Genomic DNA, 20597 nt, shown 5'->3' with positions numbered 1-20597 from the left:
ATTTAACTCCCTCTGTGTAAGACAACAAGACACTGAAGACTGAAGTTTACATCTCAATACAAAATGCAACTTAAGTAAACTTCAAACATTGAAAGTTTCAGAGTTTGGTAGCAAAGTCAAAGTGAAAATGACGGGCAAAATTTTTAATCCAAGCTTAATTTAGTCTCTTGTTTTATATGTGAACAAGATCTATTTTTCTTTTCTTTTTTTTTTTTTTTTTTTTTGGGACAGGGTCTCCCTCTATCACCCAGGCTGGAGTGTAGTGACACAATTATGACTCTCGGCCTCTCGGCAACCTCAACCTTCTGGGTTCAAGCGATCCTCTCACCTCAGCCTCCTGAGTAGCTGGGACCATAGGCACACCCCACCATGCCAGACTAATTTTTTTTTTTTTTTGTAGAGACGGGGGTCTCACTATGTTGCCCAGGCAGGCTTGTCTTGAATTCCTGGGCTCAAGTGATCCTCCCACCTCAGCCTCCCAAAGTGCTGAGATTACAGGTGTGAGCCACTGTGCCCATCCAAGATCTATTTTTCTTTGGGTCAATTCAGTCTCATAGGCAGAAAGACCTTAGAGCTCCTGCCATCCAATTTTTCTCCCAACAAAGAAACTAAGTCTAAGACACTGTTCCCCAGTCTCTGCCACTCTGTAAAGAGGCCCATTCACTGAGGGAAAATGCAAAGAGAAAGTTCTCCCATCTGTTGACCTAAGTGAAATGTGCTTTCTAATAAATTCTACTCTTTGACCACTACTCCCCACAATATCCTTTCCCATATTGACAGCTGGCTGTCACATTTCCAGAAGTTCCTTCACCTCAGGCTGGTCATCTTCACACCACACAGCCTGTGACCATGCTGGCCCCCTTTAGCTGCTCCACTTAGTTTGTTCCATTTAAACAAAGGAGCCAAAATGAACAACTTTTCCAGGTGTGTTCCAATCCGTGCAGACTATACTGACAATAACCTCTTAAAAAGGACACAATATTTCTTGACATAATATCCTAACCAGGCACTAGATTTCTTAACTGCAAACCTACTGTTGGCCTAAATAAGTCAATCGAGATCTCCAGGGCTTACAAAAATAAACTTTTTCCAAGCCCACTCTCTCCTATGCTCTATTTTTAAAATAGACTTTTGGAAAGTAATTGATTTTTTAACTTAAAATCAGGACTTTATATACCCTATTACGCATCTCAAATTAACTTTTTGAAATTATACTAATAATGCTTTGTTCATTGTAGAAAAAAGTAAGTACAGATAAGAAAACATTTTGCATCTACCCTTCCAGACTTTATTTCCTTTAAAATAATTTTTAATATACAGATAATCCATTGTTCACTGTAAAAAAAAAATCAGGAAATACAGATAAGCAAAACAACAACAAACTAACCATAACCCCACTAACCAAAGATTACCACTGTTAACTTTTTTTAAAAAAGACACAAGGTTGGCTGGGCGCAGTGGCTCATGCCTGTAATCCCAGCACTTTGGGAGGCTGAAGAGGGTGGATCACCTGAGGTCAGGAGTTCAAGACCAGCCTGGCCAACATGGCAAAACCCTGTCCTACTAGAAAATACCAAAATTAGGTGGGCGTGGTGGCGAGCACCTGCAATCCCAGCCACTCAGGAGGCTAAGGCAGGAGAATCGCTTGAACCCTGGAGGAAGAGGTTGCAGTGAGCCGAGATTGCTCCATTGCACTCCAGCCTGGGTGACAAAGGAAGACCCTGTCTCAAAAAAAAAAAAAAAAAAGAGGCCGGGCGCGGTGGCTCAAGCCTGTAATCCCAGCACTTTGGGAGGCCGAGGCGGGTGGATCACGAGGTCAGGAGATCGAGACCATCCTGGCTAACACGGTGAAACCCCGTCTCTACTAAAAAATACAAAAAAATTAGCCGGGCGTGTTGGTGGGCGCCTGTGGTCCCAGCTACTCGGGAGGCTGAGGCAGGAGAATGGCGTGAACCCAGGAGGTGGAGGTTGCGGTGAGCCGAGATCGCGCCACCGCACTCCAGCCTGGGGGACAGAGAAAGACTCCGTCTCAAAAAAAAAAAAAAAAAAAAAGAAAGAAAGAAAAAGACATGAGGTTTCTTTATGTTGCCCAAGCTAGTCTTGACGTCTTGGGCTCAAGCGGTCCTCCCACCTCCCCCTCCCAAAGTGCTGGGGTTACAGCATGGCACCTGGCCAACTGTTAACATTTTGATGTATATCCCTTGAGAAATACATATATACATACAAATACATATGTATATGTATTGTGTGTGTGTATGTGTGTTTCTGAAAGGACATGCACTAAACACTTTTTTTTTTTGAGACATAGTCTTGCTCTGTTGCCCAGGCTGGAGTGCAATGGCGTGATCTCGGCTCACTGCAACCTCTGCCTCCGTGTTCAAGTGATTCTCCTGCCTCAGCCTCCTGAGTAGCTGGAATTACAGGCACACGCCACTACACCTGGCTAATTTTTTGTATTTTTAGTAGAGATGGGTTTTCACCATGTTGGCCAGGCTGGTCTCAAACTCCTGACCTCAGGTGATCCACCCGCCTCAGCCTCCCAAAATGCTGGGATTACAGGCGTGACCCACCGCAGCCAATAGACACTTTTAATGAATATTTTTCAGAGTCAATAAAGGTAGGGCTATATCATAATTTTAAACGGCTACATATTATCCCATACATTGTCCCATTATTTCTTTAACCAATTCTTAATCTTCTACTGGTAGAGCTAGTGCTTATTCCAAATCTTTCATTGTTATACGCAATGATGTTGTCTATAACAATTAGAGATTGTCATAGACTGTTAGAGATAATGATGTTCTATTAGCAGTATCTACAACCCTTTCTTAAGAACCTCCCCCGTCAACAGCCTTGGAAGTGGCAGTTCCTATGATCAAGGTACATTATGTTGGCCATAGATAATTGGTTTCCGGTGAGCACCTGGCCAAAAGTCAGTCCGATTCTCTTCCATAAAATTTGGAGTTGGTATCCAAGACAGAAATAGACTGTGGAGAACTTTGTCAGTTTAGGAGCTGAGCCTGCCTTTTGGGAGAAGCCTTCACAGGCCAGGTAAAAGCAGATGACTAAGCAGAGGAGATAATTTTCAGAGAGTACAATGATGCATTCAAGTAAAGGGAAAGAAAAACAAGGGGACCTCTGGGTCTAGGAGAGAAACAGACCAGAGAGGCTACTTTGTAACCCCATAAGGTTCAAGTGTGCTCCTCCAATTGGAGTCCGTAAGAGGCCTTACATAGTAACAATGAGCTCTTTTCTTCTTTTTATTGTGAAATAAACCACACATATGAAAGACTGCATGAAAAGAAGATACAGAGCTAAAATATTAATAATACAAATACCTGCATACCTACTAACTAGGTGAATTATTAGTACTTTAGAATTCCCCTACCCAATGCCCTTTCCTATCCTATATTCCCTGTTCCAAATTCTGAGTAAATTATTCCTTGTTATTCTTCATATATTTTAATTAATTACTGCTGTTTAAAAACCTTTCTTGTAGAAAACGTTAAACATATACAAAAATCACAAAATTAGATCACAGTAGAATGAAGACTCATGCACCCTACCTATCTTCTCACCAAGATTTTACTTGGCCTGGTTTCCTCCATGCCCTACCTTCTTGCCCCACCCACCAACAGATTATTTCAAACAAAGCCCAGACATCATTGTATCTACCATTACAGTCATTTAGAACAAATCTCTAAAGAAAAAGACTTTCAACACAGGTACAACAACATTATCACTCCTACAAAATTGCCAGTTCTTTAATATCATCTCATACCCAGCCCATGCTCCAATTTCTCCAAGTTGTCTCCCAGAATTTCTTTTTAGGAGGTGGTTTGTTTGAATAAGAATCCAAATAAGATTCACACACTAAATTTACCTTATAAATCTCTTAATCTACAACAATCCTCACCACCATGGGTCTGTATACAATATATTTGTTGAAATTTTTAAAAACTGATCTGCAGACTTTTCAAACATTCTGAATTTGGCTGACTGCCTTTTCATGGTATCGCTTAACAGATTATTTTATGCACTATATTTCCTATAAACCGGTCATAGATGTAGAGCTTCACTGTCCAGTATAGTAATTACTAGTACACGTGGCTAAATGTAAATTTAAAAGAATTTAAAATTCGGTCCACCTATCTCAACTAGCCACATTTCAAGTACTCAATAGCCATGAGTTGCTAGTGGCTACTGTTGCCAGGGAGCACATTTTCACCGTCAAAGCAATTCTATTGGACTGTGTTGATCTAGAGGCTTGACTCAATTCAGGTTCAGTTTTGTTCTTGCAAGAATATTCCAGAAATAACATATGTAATTTCTATTGTATTACACTAAGAGGCACATAATCTATGGTTATCACAAGTTTAATGATACAAAGATTAGGTTCATATTTTCAGCCTAATCCACCATCAAGCTCCTCATTAACCCTGGAACTAGTGGCTTTAGCAGGCATTCACGATCATTGTCTAAAATAGATACAGGATTTCATTAAAAACTAGAAAATGACTTTTCCAATTCTAGCACTTTCTACAGTTGTTCTTAGTTGGAATTCTACTAAAAACAAAACAAAACAAAACTTCCCCTCATCAACTATTTGGCTACTCTGACACAGTCATAAGAGAAAAGCAGGATAAAGACTTGATCCTTCGCCAGCTGAGTTAGAATCGTAACCTCCAAAGATAACCAATGATTTGTTCTTTGAAGTATTGTTAGAAACACATGAATTTTAACATATTTTATGTGCTTCAAGTTTTCCTAATTTTGGCCTGTGGGAGCTCCTTAAAGTTGGCTCTTGTGTCCTTTTAAGATGACACCAGTGGTCTTGCTTATAGCATAAGTTCTGAGCTTTAAAATCTTATAAATGCCTGTCCCACACTTGGAATCAACTATTTCTCTAAGGAGTCCTGGTTCTTTTTCATTAGAAATTATATTTAAAGGCTGGGCACAATAGCTCACACCTGTAATCCCAGCACTTTGGGAGGCTGAGGCGGGTGGATCACCTGAGGTCAGGAGTTGGAGACCAGCCTGACCAACATGGTGAAACCCCATCTCTACTGAAAATACAAAAATTAGCTGGGCATGGTGGCACACGTCTGTAATCCTAGGTTCTTGGGAGGCTGAGGCACGAGAATTGCTGGAACCTAAGAAGCGGAAGTTGCAGTGAGCTGAGATTGTGCTAAGGCACTCCAGCCTGGGTGATGGAGTGAGACTCTGTCTCAAAAAAAAAAAAAAAAAAAAAAAAAAGAAATTGTATTTAAAGACCACAATCAACAATCAATGTAAAATATTACACATACATCACACACACACACACACATATATATATCCTAAATGTCATATATTAATATCACACATAAAAATATACATGTGAAATGAATTCATGCAAATACTTCTAATTCAGATTACAGGATTTTTCTTTTTTTTTTTTTGAGACGGAGTCTTGCTCTGTCGCTCAGGCTAGAGAGCAGTGGCGCAATCTCTGCTCACTGCAACCTCCGCCTCCCGGGTTCAAGTAATTCTGCCTCAGCCTCCTGAGTAGCTGGGATTACAGGCACATGCCACCACGCCCAGCTAATTTTTGTATTTTTAGTAGAGACAGGGTTTCACCATGTTGGTCAGGCTGGTCTCAAACTCCTGACCTCGTGATCTGCCCGCCTCAGCCTCCCAAAGTCCTGGGATTACAGGCGTGAGCCACCATGCCCGGCCCAGATTACAAGATTTTAATCTAACTTTAATTCTATATTTGTATTTTTCAGTCTTGTTGTGGAAAATCCTGGATCTTAATAATATTCACATATATACATATTTGCTTTATTCTACAATGTAAATATAATAGTTTTAAAAGAATAACAATATAACTAAGGATATGGATATTATAACACTCTTCTCCTTACCTTTAAACTTCCATTATTTGTTTTTGAAAACATAAATACATATACATATAGTTTTATGTTGCCCCCATCTTAGAAAAAAATACACATTCTTCTTCTGCAAATTTTTTTTTCTTTGAGACAGGGTCTTGCTGTGTCACCCAGGCTGGAGTAGAGTGGTGCGATCACAGCTCAATGCAGTCTCAACCTCCCTGGCTTAAGCGATTCTCCTACCTCAGCCTCCCGAGTAGCTGGAACCACAGTCCCATGCCACCACACCTGGCTAATTTTTTAAATTTTCTGTAGAGATGGGGTTTCGCCATGTAGCCCAGGGTGATCGCAAACTCCTGAGCTCAAGCAATATGCCCACCTCGGACTCCCAAAGCGCTAGGATTACAGGCATGTGCCACTGCGCCCAGCTACAACTTGTTTTTATCACTTAACAACACAGCCTAGAAGAGCTTTCAAGTTGGTGAATTTATCCACATTCAGTGGTGCAACCCAACTCCATGCAGACAGAAGCTCCTGCACTCAGGACCCTTCCAGGTCTCGCCCTATGTACCTCTTCATCTGGCTGTTTATCCTTTATAATAAACCAGTAAACACAGGCAGATATTCTCCAGATGTCTCCCGGTAATGTCCAAGTTTTTATCCCAGTGTCACAAAGAAATATCAATGATGAAACAACATGACTTACCCAGGACAACCTACAATGACCTGAAGACATTTACTGGGGAGCTGTGTTGTTTTCATAATATCTGCTATCAAGTAAAAGTGAAGAGTGGCTTTCTACTTGATCAAAAAACAGTTTAAAAAGAAATATTAATGAATATCAAAGGAGTAATGAAACCTGGCCTCAACTCCATTCTGGTACACACAGGTGGAGGCAAACCTTGGTTGTTAGATGTCTGAGCTGCAAAGAAAAGATCCACATGATTATCTGGAGATGTTTTGATAAATGGAGTACCTCAATCTGCCAATTTCAAATGTAATTCAGGTTCTGTGGTACAGGATGATATCATCATGGGCAATCTGACAGTGAGAAAAAATGTACAGTTCTCAGCAGCTCTTTGGCTTTCAACAACTATGACAAATAATAGAAAAAAAATGAATGAATTAACATGGTCATTCAAGAGTTAGGTCCAGAAAAAGTGGCATTCCAAGATTGGAACTCCATTCATGGTGTGTCTGGAAAAGATTACACAGATCTTCCTCATTACTTTAAATTTTTTAATTGTATATGTTTAAGGTGTACAACATAATGTTTTGATATACATATAGATGGTGAAATGGTTACCATATCAAGCAAATCAATAAATCCATCATCCCACAGCTATCCTCTCTTTTTGTGATGTTGAACATCTTTTTAAATACCTGTTGGCCATTGTGTGTGGCAAGAGCACCTAAAATTTACTTTTAGCAAAATTCCCAAGCACAATATTATTAACCATAGTTCTCATATTGTACATTAGATCCCTGGACTTGTTCATCCTATGTATCTCTACTTTGTATCTTTTGACCTACACCTCCCCCTTTCCTCTACCATCACCACCACCACCACCACCACCTCTAGTAACCACTATTTTATCCTGTTTCTGTGTACTTTTCTTTTTTTTTTTAGACTACATACATAAGAGAGATCGAGCAGTTTTTTTCTTTTTGTGTCTGGCTTATTTTACTTAATATAATGTCATCCAGGCTCATCCATGTGTGGCAAATGGCAAGATCTCTTTCTTTTATAAGGCTACATAATATTCCTCTGTGTGTATGTATGTACACCACAGCTTCTTTATTCATTTGTCTGTCAACGGACACATAGATTGTTTTCATATCTTGGCTACTGTGAATAATGCGACAATGAACAGATATCTGAGGCAGTGATTTCACTTCCTTTGGGTATATACTCAGAATAGGGGTTATTGGGTCATGTGGTAGTTCTACTTTTATTTAGGAATTTCCATACTATTTTTCACAATGGCTGCATCATCTACATTTGTACCAACAGTTGTTATCTCTTACCAAAGATAAGTCATCCTAACAGACATGAGGTGATATATCTCATTGTGGTTTTAATTTGCATTTCCCTTGTGACTACTGATGTTGAACATCTTTTCATGTACCTATTGGCCATTTTTATGTCTTCTTTGGAAAAACACCCATTCATATCCTTTGCCTTTTTTTTTTTTTTCAGACGGAGTCTCATTCTGTCGCCCAGGCTGGAGTGCAGTGACACAATCTCGGCTCACTGCAACAACCTCTGTCTCCCAGGTTCAAGTGATTCTCCTGCCTCAGGCTCTCAGGTAGCTGGGATTACAGGTGCATGCCACCATACCCAGCTAATTTTTTTGTATTTTCAGTAGAGACGGGGTTTCACAATGTTGACCAGGCTGGTCTCAAACTTCTGACTTCAAGTGATCTGCCCACCTGGGCCTCCCAAAGTGCTAGGATTACAGGCATGAGCCACCACGCCCGGCCCATTTCCATTCTTTCGCATGTGGAAATCCAGTTTTCCCCGAACCATTTATTGAAGAGACTATCTTTTCCCCACTGTGTCCTCTTAGTGCCTTTGTCAAAAATTAGTTGGTCATATATGCTTGGGTTTGTTTCTAGGCTCTCAATTCTGATCTGCTGTTTTTATACTAGCACCATACTGTTTTAATTACTATAGCTTGTAATAGAATTTGAAATCGGAAAGTGTGATGCCTCAATGTTTTCTTTCTTAGGATTGTCGTATATTCGGGGTATTTGTGGTTACATACAAATTTTAGAATTGTTTTTTCTATTTCTGTGAAGAATGTCATTAGAATTTGGATTGGGATTGTGTTAAATCTACATATTGCTTTGGGTAGTATGAACATTTGAACAATATTAATTTTTCCAAATCACGAACACAGGATGTCTTCCCATTCGTTTGTGTCTTCTTAATTTCTTTCATCAGTGTTTTATAGTCTTAAGTGTCCAGATCTTTCTGGTTAAGTTTATTTGTAAGTATTTTTTTTCTTGAGACAGGGTCTCCGTAACCCATGCTGGAGCGCAGTGGCACAATCACAGCTCACTGCAGCCTCGACCTCCAGGGCTCAAGCAATCCTCCCACCTCAGCCTCCCAAGTAGCTGGGACAACAGGCATGGGCTACCACGCTAGGCTAATTTATTAAGTATTTTTTATGCTACTGTAATTTGGGATTATTTTCTTGATTTTTTGGATAGGTTGTTACTGTGTACAGAAATGCAACTGACTTTTGTACACTGATTTTTTATCCTGCAACTTTATTGATGTCATGTATTAATTCTAAGGTTTTTTTTGTAGAGTTTTTGGGGTTATTTACATATAAGATCATGTCATCTGCAAATGGACATAACTTCTACCATTCAGCTAATTGTATGCCTTTTTTTTTCTTGTCTGCTTGCTCTTGCTAGCACTTCCATTACTATGTTGAATAGAAGTGGTGAGAGTGGTCATCTTTGCCTTGTGCCAGATCATAGAGAAAAAATTTTCATTTTTCCACATTGATTATGACACTGGCTTTGGGTTTTTCATAAGTAGTCTTTATTATGTTGAGTAAATTTCCTTCTACATCTAAAGTTGTTGCCAGTTTAAAATAAGCTATTCTAACTATAATTTATTCTATATAAGCCTCATGGTAACCACAAAGCAAAAAACCACCCCAGATAAACAAATAATAAAGAGAAAGGAATCAAAGCTCAGCATTATAGAAAATTACCAAATCACAAAGGAAAACAAGAGCAAGAAAGGAACAAGGGCTCTACAAAACAACCAGAAAACAATTAACAAAATAGAAGTAAATCCTTCCCTATCAATAATAAGCTTGAATGTAAATGGATTAAGTTCTCCAATTAGAAGACACCAAGTGGGTGAATGGATTAAAAAAAACTGAGACCCAACCTATATGCTGCCCACAAGAGACTCATTTTAGCTTTAAGAACACATACAGGCCGAAAGTGGAAGAATTGAAAAAGATATTCCATGTAAACAGTAACCAAGAAAGAGCAGAGGTGGCTGTACTTAGACAAAATAAAGTCTAAAATCTGTCACACGAAACAAAGAAGGCCATTATTTGATGATAAAGGGGTCAAGCCATCAAGAGGACATAACAATTATAAATACATATGCACTCAACATCAGAGCACCTAAAGGTATAAACCAAATTTTAATAGACATGAAGGGGGAAAATAGATAGCAATATAAGAATAGTAGGGGACCTCAATATCCCATTTTCAACAACGGATAGATCAACTAGACAGAAAAGTAATAAGGAAATACTAGACTTGAACTACACTTAGGACCAAATGGGCCCAACAGACATACACAGAACTTTCCATACAACAGTAGCAGAATACACATTCTTCTCCATTGCATATGTAACATTCTCCAGAATAGATTAGATGTTAGGCCACAAAACAAGTCTTAACAAATTTATAACTGAAATCATAACAAGTATTATTTCCAACCACAATGGTAAAAAACTAGAAATCAGTAACAGAGGGAATTCAGGGAAAAATCACAAAGATGTGGAAATTAAACAACCTGCTCCTGAACAACCAATAGATTAGAGAAGAAATCAAAAGAGAAAACGTATCTTGAGACAAAAGAGAATGGAAATGTAACATACTAAAACCTATGGGATGCAACGAAAGCAAAAGCAGTTCTAAGAAGAATGTTGATAGCAATAAATTCTTACATTAAAAAAGAAGAGGCCAGGCATGGTGGCTCAGGCCTGTAATCTCAGTACTTTGGGAAGCTGAGACAGGAGGATCACTTGAGTTCCAGGCTGCAGTGAGCCATAATCATGCCACTGCACTCCAGCCTGGGTGACAGAGTCAGACCCAGTCTCTAAAATAATAATCATAATAATAGTATCACAAATAAATAGCCTAACATTATTCCTCTTTTTTTTTGATGTTGCCTAGGCTGTACTCAAACTCTTGGGCTCAAGCATTCCTCCTGCCTCAGTCTCCTGAGTTGCTAGGATTCAGGTGCATGCCACCACAGCTGGCTCATTACTTTTTAAACTGGCATACTTGACTGTGTGGATGTACACCATACTCATGTACCTACTGATAGACATTAGGGTTATTTCCAGTCTATTAATATTACGAACTGTGCTAGAATGCCTTGTGAATATTTCATATTTTTGCTAGTGTATCTTTGGGATAGATTCCTGAGAGTGGAATTTCTGAACCAAATTCTCCGCAAGGATCATCTATTTTACATTCACTGCATCAATATATGAGTGCCCGTTTCCCCACACCTGGCACATCAGAGTATGTTGTCAAACTGTTGGAAAATTGGCAGAACTTGGTATGTGAAGAATGGTATATTAATTTTAATTTGCACTTCTCTTATCTTTTAATGCATTAGAGCACTTTCTTTTTTTTTTTCTTCTTTTTTTTGAGACAGGATCTTGCTCTATCACCCAGGCTGGAGTGTAGTGTTGTGATCACAGCTCACTGCAGCCTTGACCTCTAGGGCTCAAGTGTACTTTTGCGATCACAGCTCACTGCAGCCTTAACCTCTTGAGTAGCTCCTAGCTACTCAGGAGGCTGAGGCTAGGACCACAGGCATGCATCACCACATCTGGCTAATTTTTAAATTTTTCTGTAGAGACAGGGTTTCCCTGTGATGCCCAGGCTGGTTTCAAACTCCTAGGCTCAAGCAATCCTCCCACACGGGCCATCCATAGTGTTAGGGTTACAGGCATGAGCCATGATTTTTTCTTTAAGATGGGGTCTCACTGTGTTGCCCAGGCTGGAGTCTGGTGGCATAATCAGAGCTCACTGCAGCCTCAAACTCCTGGGCTCAGGTGATCCTCCTGCCTCAGCCTCCCAAGTAGCTGAGAATACAGGCACCCTCGCCACCCCCACCTTGCATTTTGTTATTTAAGCCTTATTTTACTTCATTTCTATAGGACAAGTCCCCAGAACTGAAAAACCGTGTCAAGGTCTACACATTAACACTTTTATACACATTGCCCAATTTCTCTCCAAAATTCACTTCTACTAGGAGTGGATATCCGAGTGTAACCATTTCCCCACATTTTCACTAACACTAGATATAATCATTCCTTATTAACTGCAGCCATTCTATAGATAGAACATGATGAAACACTACTGTTTTAATCTGTCATCCTTTAATAGCTCATATGGCTGAAACAAGCTCTTTTATGCATAAAAATCAGTTGCCTTTTTTGTTGTTTAATAAGTTAATTCTGACCACACATACTACTTAACCTACCTTTTCCACTCAACAATGATATTTATCCATTTAAAACAGCCCACTGAATCTCCTTCAGATATCACCCTGCCAAATATTTTGCCAAAATCAAAATATACTATATATACAGCAACCACATGAAAAAGGGAAATTTGAGTTAATGGCTTTGCCTAAATTCAACAGAACTTCACTGGGCCCCTGCTATATGTCAGGCAGTATATTCCATGTAGGGAATATACAGTTAAATTAGACATGATTTGTGCCCTCAAGGAACTCAACATAGTGAGGAAGATAAACTCATAAACAGACAGTTGTAATATAAGCGTGGTATCCTTTAGGATAGAATTATGCACTAGATGTCACAGATACACATATAGTTAACTAATTTAGGGAATAAAAGTGTCAAAGGAGGTTTCCTGAAAGAGATGACAATTGCACTGAATTCAAGAATGACCAGGACTTGGCCAAGTCAAGTGGAAAAGGGCACTACAGGCAAAGGAGGCTGAATGAACAAAACCAAGAACATAAAAAAACACCACCATGGCAGTTCAGTGTGGCTGGAGGCCACTGCACAAATGCAGAGAGATGAGCTGAGAGCCACAGGTCCCAGTGATTTAACTTGATACTTACCAAATTCCTAGTAAGTGCCTGGCCACATCCTAGGTACTGGAGAGAATATCCAAAGCAGACATAGTTCTGGCTCTCATGATGCTTTCAATCTAGCAGGAAAAAGTGTGTGAAGGTCCTTTATCCCAAAGGTGATGAATAATTTTAAGCTAGGAAATGACATAGTCAAATCTGTATTTTTTTGGTACAATTCTATCGCAGCCATAGGTAGGATGGATTTTACGAGATCAGATAGGAGGCCTCTGCAGAAGTCCATCAGAGAGAAAGGACCTAACTAGTAATGAAATACTAGAAAGTCTACAGTTAGAAAATAATTAGGTAGTCAAATGTGTTTTTAGTTCACCCATGCTGGCTCCTAGCAACACTTATTTTCTTTACATTCAAATAACATATTCTACTGAAAATCTAGATCAAGTTTAATGGTCTCCAGATTCTAGATTATACTCTTTCCCTTCAGGATAACTAGATATGTCCATTTCTAGTCCCCAACATCCCTCAAAGATGGTGCACAAGTATATTTGCAAGTTACTTCAGGACCCCAGACGTAGCAGTCATCTGTCAATCTTCTGGCTTTCAAAAATACTCAACCTTTTCCTCCTTGGGGAGAACTGTCACTGACAATAGCACTCAGTGGAAGTCAGAATGGAAGATCCTTCTCTTCGTAGTACCAGGAATTCAGGGAACAAGCACATAACCTAAAATATTCCCACCTGGAACAGGTGAAACAGGAGTGGGACAAACGAGAGAAAGAATTCATCTAGTGGCAGCCAAACGGCCGAGTTGTTCTTGCTGCTTAGGCTCTGGAGTCCTCCAGCCTTCTAACAATTTGGTGAGCCTCCTTTCTCCTTCTAATAAATCCTCTTTCTGCTTAAGACAGCCAGAATTAACTTATATGGCTTGTAAAAAGAACTCTGACCAAAATTCCTGGATAGAATTTCACTGGGTCCAGAAATCTGAACTTAAAGTACCTAGCTATTCTGTCTTTATTCTGATCATCTTTGTTATTATAACCAAGACTCAGTGGTCACTTATTATATGTCAATTATTTTCTAAGTTTTTTGTAGGCATCATCATATTGAATAGTCACTGAATTGCACTGAATTATAGAGCCACTGAAGTTGATACTATTATTACTCCCTTTCTATAGTTTAAGAAATTGAAGCTTGGAGAAATCAAGATGCCCAAGATGACCAGCAAATACAAATAGAAGTGATATGCACTCAGGCAATCCAAGACCAAAGTCAGCATTCTTACAAACTACATTATACAGCGACTCTTTTAAAAACCTTTTCTAGGCTGGGCGCAGTGGCTCACGCCTGTAACTCCAGCACTTTGGGAGCCCGAGGCAGGCAGATGGCTTGAGGTCAGGAGTTGCAGAGCAGCCTGGCCAACATGGTGAAACCCTGGCTCTACTAAAAATACAAAATTAGCCAGGCATGGTGGTGTATGTCTGTAATCCCAGCTACTTGGGGGGCTGGGGCAGGAGAATCACTTGAACCTGGGAGGCAGAGGTTGCAGTGAGCTGAGATCACACCACTGCACTCCAGCCTGGGTGACAGTGCAAGACTCTGTCTAAAAAACAAACAACAAAAAAATTTAAATCTTTTCTATTGTGAAATGTAACACAAATGTAGAAGAGTATACAAAAGTGTATACCTCAATAAATTATCACAAACACCACCCAGGCCAAGAAATAGAACATTTCTAATACTCCAGAAGCCCCACTCATGACCTTCCCAATCATTACCTGATCCTTTCCTCCTTAAGGTAAGAAAACCACTATCCCAACTATGGACATTATTTCCTTGCTTTCTTTATAGCTGGGCCACCTAAGTAAACATTCCTAAACAGTGTTGCTTCACTGGGCCTGTTTTCTGAATTCTATATAAAGGGAAATGAAAAAGAATGTTTTCTTTTGGGTCTTGCTTATTTCAATCATTATTTTGATGCAGCCACCAAAATATGCATCAAAAGATGCACCCATGTAATTGTAGGTAGGTTTGTTAACTTTCTTTTTTTTTTTTTTTTTTTTCTGAGACAGAATCTCACTCTTGTTCCCCAGGCTGGAGTGCAATGTTGCAATCTTGGCTCACTGCAACCTCGGCTCACTGCAACCTCCACCTCCTGGCTTCAAGCGATTCTCCTGCCTCAGCCTCCTGAGCAGCTGGGACTACAGGCGCCCACCACCACGCCCAGCTAATTTTGTATTTTTAGTAGAGATGGGGTTTCACCATGTTGGCCAGGTTGGTCTCAAACTCCTGACCTCATGTGATCTGCCCACTTCAGCCTCCCAAAGTACTGGGATTACAGGCATGAGCCACTGCACCCAGCCAGTTTGTTCACTTTCATTGCTGTACATTATTCCATGAATCCACCATGAGCTATCTATCTATTGTTGATGATACTTAGGTTAACTCCAGTTTGGGGCTATTATGAATAATGCTGCTATGAATATTCTTGTGTTTTGGCTACAGTGCATGCATTTATGTTGGATATAAATGTCATAATGGAAATGGTTAAGTCATAGAAATTTGAATGTTAAATTTCAGTAGATAATGCCAAACTATTTTCTGAAGGGGTTGTACCAAATATAATGCTACCGGCATTGTAGCACCATTTTCATTACTCTGGACCTTCTCTGACACTTGGTCATGTTAAAATTTTTTGGGGGGCCATTCTGGTAGATGTATGCTAATTTAGTTTGTATTTCACTGATGACTCTTATTTCTTGGCCATTTAAAAATCTTCTTTTGTGAAGTGCCTCTCCAAGTCTCTTGCCAATTTTATTACTGGATTGTCCTTTTTATTATTTATTTATTTATTTATTTATTTTTGAGGCGGAGTCTTGCTCTGTCACCCAAGTTGGAGTGCAGTGGCATGGTCTCGGCTCACTGTAACCTCCACCTCCTGGGTTCAAGAGATTCTTCAGCCTCCGCCTCCCTAGTAGCTGGGACTACAGGCATGTGCCACCACACTCGGCTAATTTTTGTATTTTAGTAGAGACTGGGTTTCACCATATTGGCCAGGCTGTTCTCAAACTCCTGACCTCGTGATCCGCCCACCTCGGCCTCTCAAAGTGCTGGGATTACAGGCATGAGCCACCATGCCCAGTCCTTTTATTATTTATAGGAGTTTTAGATACAAAACTTTGGTCAGGTATATGTATTATAATTAACCTGCTTCCACTCTGTGACATGATTTTTCCCATTTAATGGTGGCCTTTGATGAAACAAAGTACTTTTGTGTACTCAAAATTTATCAAATTTGCCTTCCTTAGTCTTTGTGTGTCCTGTCTAAGATGTCTTTCACTATATTGAGATCTGAAAATATTCTCCTGTATCCTATAGGTGCTCATGTACTACCTTTCACATACTGTTCTATAATCTACCGAGTTGATTTTTTGTGTATGATGTGTGAGGTAAAGATTAAGTTTCTTTACTTTCCTTTCTCTTAGAATATTCAATTGTCCCAGAAACATTTACCTTCCCTTACCCACTGCTCTATGTTAACAATCTTTGTTGCAAAGCAAGTGTCCATATAAACATGTTTCTAAGCTTTTGATTCTATTCCTAAAGCCTGACTACTCTTTAAAAACTTTAAAATAAGTCTTGATGTTGGATGGAACAAATCTTTCCCTGTTGTTGTTCTTATTCAAGAGTGTCTTTGCTATTTGTGGCCTTCTATATGTATTTTAGAACCAGCTTGTCAAAGCCACCCAAAAATCCCAATTCGTGAACTTAGCTGTTTCTGAAGCTGAGTTGCACTCCCTGCAACGACCTACTTTTAAGGCATGGCCTTTCATGGCCCTAACCCAAAGGAAATGGAGTTCACCAGGCTCCCGCTTACTTGATAGGTCCTGAACACTAATCCATTTCCTGTTACTTGAGTTCAAAGAGGCACTTTTCATGACCTTGTCACTCAGCTTCCCCACTCAGGAATCCAGCATGTACCCTCAGGGGACAAAAGAGCCCCAGAATAGACTCTTGTCCTTGGATCTCTATAGCTCTCGTATGGATCACAGCTAGGTAATTCTTCATAACTTTCTATCTCTCCAGTATCTTCCAGCAGATGTTTATATTTCACCCATATTTTCTAATTGTCCCCAATGAGACATAATTACCTAGTCTGCTATTGCTGAAAACAGAAATCCATACTGCCTATTTACCCTTATCAATCTGAATATACCTTAGTGAACAAAATAGAAACAAAAATAGTTCTGCCCTCTGCTGGGCACGGTGGCTCATGCCTGCCTGTAAGGGAGGCTGAGGCGGGAGGGCCGAGGCGGGCAGATCACAAGGTCAGGAAGTCGAGACCAACCTGGCCAGCATGGTGAAACCCCATCTCTACTAAAAATACAAAAATTAGCCGGGCATGGTGGCACATGCCTGTAATCCCAGCTACTCGGGAGGCTGAAGCAGGAGAATCGCTTGAACCCAGAAGGCGGAGGTTGCAGTGAGCCAAGATCACACCACTGCACTCCAGTCTAGGCGACAGAGCGAGACTCCGTCTCAAAAAAAAAAAAATTCTGCCCTCTCTCTGTCATTAATAATATCAGTTTATCTACTATGTCTATCCCCCTTTGGCTTATCCTGTCCTTTGGATCGTAATGAAGACTTCAAAAAGGTTAAATTTTTAGACAGAAATGAAACTAGCACAAAAATAATGAAAGACACTAGTGGATTTAAAGAATAACACAAAATTAATCTCTAAGGAGACTTATAACCTTCATTTTATAAAAAATTCACTGAGAGAAAAAGGTCTAGAAAATGTCAGTTCCTGATGAGCAGAAACAGAATGCAGACCTATAGAAAGGCTCTTATTTAGGATATAAACATAGTGAAGTCTCATGCCAAGCTTGTGTGTGTGTGTATCTATGTATACATATATTTATATATTTTAAAGACTATTTTTATTAACTATTTCTGAATAATTTATCCACATTATTCAAAATTGAAAATGCATATAAGTATACAGTGAAAATTTCCTCCCATGTCAGTCCCTACCTCCAAGAGCAATCAATGTTATTTGGTTTTGTGTAGTCTTCCAAAGATGTTTTATGCATATAAAAAAAGTATGTGTGTCTGTGTGTGTGTGTACATATATACACTTTTTCACTGTTTTACACAAAAAATGGGCATGCTTGGGTGTGGTGGTACGTGCCTGTAACCCCAGCTACTTGGGAGGCTGACGCAGGAGAATTGCTTGAACCCGGGAGGCGGAGGTTGCAGTGAGCCAAGATCACGCCATTGCACTCCAGCCTGGGCAACAGAGTGAGACTCCGTCTCAAATAAAAAAAAAGGCGGGGGGGGCATGCTGGACATACTACTGTGTACTTTGTTCTTTCCACTTATATCTCGAAGACCTTTCCATAACTGCACATGAAAAGCTTCCTCATTCTTTTCTACAGCTGATTAATATTTCATTGGGTGAATATTCCATAATGTATTTACCCAGTTTCCTATTGATAGACATTCATGTTCTTTCTAATCTGTTACCATTACAAACAATGCCATAATAACCTTGTATCTATGTCATTAAACAGGAGAATAAATTAATCTATAGGATAAATTCCTGGAAAGAATGAGTCAAAGGGGCCTATACTGTAATTTTGATGGATATTGACAAGTTGCCCTCCATAGAATCTGTACCAATTTACAATCTTATCAGCAATGCATGAGTGTCTGCTTCTGCACACTGACCAACAAAGTGAGTTAGCAAACTACCAAGTGTAGTTAGGATTTCCAATTCCCTTATTGTGAGTTAGGTTGAGCATTTTTCACATGGTAAGCACCACTTCTCACAGCATTTTAACAACTTAATGTATACTGGGAAAAAAATATGCTTTTGATTTTTTTTTCTTTCCATCCCGTAAGGAGTTGAACTTTCGATTTTTAATTTTAAAGGAATGCCCTAAGTTATTTTTAATTTTAAAGAATGCCCTAAATTACATAAGAACTACTGGTAAAACAACTTATAATTGGATTCAGAGAGGCAGGAAGTAAGAAAAGGAGAAAGAAAAACATAACTTTATTTCTAGAAGTATAAAGTGTGGGAGATGCAGCCCTGTTTCAGTGAGAGAGAATTATGAGCACAGCCTTTTAGGTTTCCTGAAGTTATTCCGTGAAATTTAAGCCACTATGAAGAAGAAAAAGCCAATTTTCCTATAGTATAGCTTTTATTATATTAGCCAAATATACGCCAATTCCGAAAGTATTCCTAGAAGAGATCAGAGAAATCAGGCCAGACTTTGCAAATTTAGATGGTATGTGGGGAAATGTTTTTTATTTTTAAAAATATGTATTCTAGTAAATATTAAGAAAAATGGATACATCAAACTAGTAATATCATAGGTATTATTTAGAATGAAACTTTTAAGTGTCAATTAAATGTCAATGTCAAGAAAAAATAGTAAATAACTAATAGTGTAATGGTATTCTCTAGTGTGGCAAAGTCATTACCATGGTTCCTCAGTGGCCAAAATCTCAGAAACAATGAACGGAGGAGGAAAAATGGAAGCTTAACAATAACTTAATTGATCATTGATGGCCACTAAAGCAAAAGAGAGAGAAAAAAGGAACTCCTTAAAATACCTTATTTTATATTTGACAACTTTTTAAATGTGCATTTTCTTTCTACGTTACCAAAGGGTCTGGTTTCAGACATTCTGATCATCCTAGGGATTCAAACTTACTGTGTACTTCGTACTTTCCCTACAAGGAGAACCAAAAAGCAGGTTTTTTTTCAAAAGCATTTGAATATCAGGTCAGGGTTCTTTAGAACAGGCCTCAGAGGATTTCCCCCTCAGTAAACAGGCTGCAAAGAGATAATTAGCCTGTCATTTTAGATTCCAGTGCAGAGGAACTAAAAGCAGGCTATGTGGTTACAGACTCGAGAGGCTTAAACGAAAACAAATTAGGTGAGTTTATGTTCCAGCCAAATATAGTGACCATGTGATCCAATTTCTCTTCAGCCCTTGAGTGGGATGTGCTCCTGAGAGGTCACTCAGATTGTGCACCTTTGGTTATACTGTTTAGACTGAATCACGACATGAATAATCAACTATCTGACTAATCGACTATCTGGACACTAAAAACACAACCACTGTAAGAAAAAGAAAGCCACAGGCAGACAAAATGTTAACGTTTTGACATAAAACCACAATAGAAAACTAAAAAACATCAAGGCTGTTTGTCATAGACTCCCTATTATTCTTACCATTCAACATAGTAGCCACCAAATTTTGAATTTTAACTCATGTACATTGAAATAGCCACAGATATTTTATATATATATATATATATATTTTTTTTTTTTTTTTTTTTTTTTTTTTTTTTTTGAGACAGAGTCTCCCTCTGTCGCCCAGGCTGGAGTGCAGTGGTGCAATCTTGGCTCACTGCAACCTCTGCCACCCGGGTTCAAGCGATTCTCCTGCCTCAGCCTCCTGAGTAGCTGGGACAGATATGAAATATTTTCATCACTGCAAAAAGACTTATTGTAATATTCTAACACCTACCTTTGAACCATGAACAAGTTTACCTGACCTGTTTCTATCTTCAACATCTAAATGTATCGATAGCTCTGGGGGACATACACACCTAACTAAGTTCTACTGCTGTCTTCAGGATCACAATAGAGTTTTATTTTCCTTTAAATTTAAAAAAAACAAAAACAAAAAAAAAAACCTGCCTTTAAGTGATGAAACAAGTATGCCTCACAGAGTTTCATAATTAAAGAATGATTTAGCTCTCCTCTGGGGAACTGAAGAACCCAGGTGCCTCAAATAAAAGACTATTAAAAACAATTACAATGCATAAAACAGTAAGAACACCATGACCCTGGAGAGCTTAGTTCATAAT

At 39.2% G+C, this 20597-nt stretch overlaps 1 protein-coding gene across 4 annotated transcripts in view; it reads right to left on the bottom strand.

The window, feature by feature from the left end:
* TMED8 (transmembrane p24 trafficking protein family member 8) overlaps positions 1-20597 on the bottom strand; it is a 45479-nt gene that overhangs the window by 21415 nt on the left and 3467 nt on the right. Inside the window, exon 1 of one of the 4 annotated variants that reach the window (XM_030802271.1) lies at positions 12745-12906. The exons of 2 other annotated variants lie outside the window; for them this stretch is intronic. The gene's annotated coding sequence lies outside the window, so the exon portion shown is untranslated. Of the gene's footprint in view, positions 1-6849; positions 7407-12744; positions 12907-20597 lie in introns of those variants that run through there. One more of the 4 variants, XM_030802270.1, reaches the window with a different exon arrangement.

The sequence above is a fragment of the Nomascus leucogenys genome, chromosome 22a, assembly GCF_006542625.1.
Source record: "Nomascus leucogenys isolate Asia chromosome 22a, Asia_NLE_v1, whole genome shotgun sequence".
NCBI lineage: Eukaryota > Metazoa > Chordata > Mammalia > Primates > Hylobatidae > Nomascus > Nomascus leucogenys.
This window is presented reverse-complemented; position numbering and strand designations above follow the sequence as displayed.